General features: G+C 40.7%; 1 pseudogene; it reads right to left on the reverse strand.

Moving 5' to 3' along the window:
- Positions 1 to 720: 720 nt before the first annotated feature.
- LOC114032477 lies at positions 721 to 1,965 on the reverse strand (annotated as a pseudogene).
- Positions 1,966 to 2,863: the final 898 nt, after the last annotated feature.

A 2,863-nucleotide genomic window follows, 5' to 3' on the forward strand; every position in this document is an offset into this window, starting at 1 on the left:
CAATCTTGATTTCAGAAGTTAAGCATACCTTCCAGTCAAAGAAGTTGTGAAATATAGCTACAAAATAGGCCACGTGCCATTAGGCATATTAGGGCCAACATAATGGTTAGATTTGCTTAACTGCATCTCTTTGTTACAAAGAAGGAATCTTTTTAGGAGGTGGAGTCATTGGGAAGTGACAGATTTTCTTTTTTTTTAAAGGCCACAGTAAAATATTTATAAAGAAACAAATGAAAAAAAAATCATGCCAGATTCAGCTTATTTCCTTTTTTCCCCCTCAGGATGGCTATTCATAGAACAAATTAAATTTGGCAAAGAATTCAACAAAAAAAATTTTCATTTTATTCTTTTGAAAAACACAAGGATATATGGACTAGATGATGTATAATATAGAACTAATGGAATGACTAGACCCAAAGGGTAGTCATTAACTTTTCAGTCTTTTTCAGGTTTTTAGTGAAATGTTCCAGGGATATATGCTCTGCCCTATTTTATTTCATATTTGTATAAATGACTTGGAAAAGTAAAAGACGGTATGCTTATCAAAGTTCAGATGACATAACACTAGGAGAGATTTTTCACGTTCATGATAAAGTCAAAATATTCCACCAAAAAAAAAAACTTTTACAGGATAGAACACTGGGAAAAATCTAATGGTATTCAATTTTTAGGGGGCAAGGGAGTTCCCAAGTTTATTGAGAAAAAAGGCAAAAGTAAATATTAAACAGTTTCTCTTGGTGTTTTGAAGGTTCATCCCAGTCATGGCCTAAGTAACTTGCAAGTCGTACAAATTGCTAAAGTCCAAGAGTTTCAACATTTCTTTGGTATCAGGATTCACTTCAATAATCTCCTAATCCAAAACAGAAGCCTCAGGGACATAGTTATCCCTCCTTTCTTCCTTTTTTCTTGCAATTTGATACACCTACCTGTACTGGCCGCACGCCGACCTTCTGCCAGCCGTACGCCGGTACCTACTTCTCTTATAAGAAGCACACTACCAGAATCTTACCCACACCTGGGTCTTCGGTTCTCAGCCGGATCACCACACAGAGACGAGCCATCGGGAGGCACCAACACCAGAGCTTTATTCAGAGGCCAACACAGCAAGCCATCATAGCAAGCCCAAGCAGCAAGGCCAGAGCAACAGGGCAGGAGCCAGGGGAGAGCGCACATGTGATCTGACCACGCTTGTTCCTAAGTACCTACCTAGCCCGTCCTCCCCAGCCTGCTACTAGCCAATGATTGTAGGGCCAGATACCGGAAGGGGCTGTCTGAGTTTAGCACACCAAGGGGGAGGGAGTGACGTAGGAGGCTAGGATTGGATACAGGAAGGAGGCATCTGGGATTGACGCATAGACAAGAGTATGTGACCTAGGAAGTCAGGCTCAGACACTGGGAGGAGGGGTCTGGGTCAGTGCTGCACAAAGGGACCCAGGAAGTCAGGAAGGTCACAAGAGGCATCTGGGGATGACGTTGCATATAGGGAGGGGACTAAGCAGAGGGAACTCAGTCCTCTGCCATCCCACTCCCACGTGGCACCGCCCCTTGCCTCAGGAGCTCAAGCTCGGCTACTTCCTTGCACCCAGCTTATCTCATAGCACTGCCCAATTGCCTCAGGGCTTCTCCGATCCAGCCCATCCCAGTACACACGACTCTGCCTACCACAGCCCCTGCCTCGACTTCCAAAATACCCAGATCCTACCCTACCCTTGCCACAGCGCTCAACCTGGTAGCTGCCAACATCAGACAGTCCCTCACACCTACCTCTCACAGGGACTCTCTGAATCCACTTCATCAGATGAGTAACATACCCTGCCATCTTGTTTGTGGAGCTTCTTGCTAGGTATGATGGTAATTTCCTCATACACATTTGTTGGTGTGGAAGTCATTGCCTAGGCAGGTGCAGTACTTTTTGATGGTGAATTGTGCTACCTTCTTCATGGTCTTGGTCTGAACATGACCCATGTAGGCTCCAGGAGGTGAAGGGGTTATCAGATTTTGTAGGTATGCATGTAAGTTTTATACTTGGATTCAAAAAATAAATTTCACAAGTACAAGGTAGTGGAGGTGTGGATACATCACAGTTTGTCTGTATAAAGTTATAGAGATTCTAATGAACTTCTGGCTTAATATGAATCAAATGTTATATGGCACCCAAGAAAACTAAATTAGACAGCATTATTTGTCATAGGAATGTTTTTTAAATAGTAAATTAATTTTTTATTTATATTCAGTTTAGGGGAATACATTATTTTTTACATGATCCATTTTCCTTTACTTTTCAGGATATTATATTTCAATTTTTCCTTTTATTTATGCTTTGTGTGTCATCCTGGGTTATTCTTCCTGAAATTCCTTAGTTACTTAGCTTCTGTCTGTTCAAATCTGGCCTCAAACACTTACTAGATGTATGACCTTGGGCAAGTCACTTAACCTTTGTTTACTTCAGTTTCCTCAATTGCAAAACGTGGATAATAATAGCACCTATTTCCCAGAGTTGTTGTGAGGATCAAATCAGATAACATTTGTAAAGTGCTTGCTACAGCGCCTAGTACATATTAGGTGCTATATAAAGGTTAACTATTGTTGTTGCTGTTGTTGTTATTTTGTTCCTTTTAAATATAGTATATATTTCTAGTATCAAATTCTAATCACAGGACACATTCCATCAAGTTTTAGTGATAACTACTATACCGAATTTCTTCTTTGCATTAGGATCAACAGTTCATTTTACTCATAACTCATGCTTTGTGTGCCTTTTATTGACATGTGATATTTTATTGTTGGCGTTTCTCTTGAATTTTATGTCCTGTGAATTTCTGAGCATCTCTATTGCTAGACTTCTTCCTACACTGTAGCTCCT

The sequence above is a fragment of the Vombatus ursinus genome, unplaced genomic scaffold (genome assembly GCF_900497805.2).
Source record: "Vombatus ursinus unplaced genomic scaffold, bare-nosed wombat genome assembly UNPS02005366.1, whole genome shotgun sequence".
Taxonomy (NCBI): Eukaryota; Metazoa; Chordata; class Mammalia; order Diprotodontia; family Vombatidae; genus Vombatus; species Vombatus ursinus.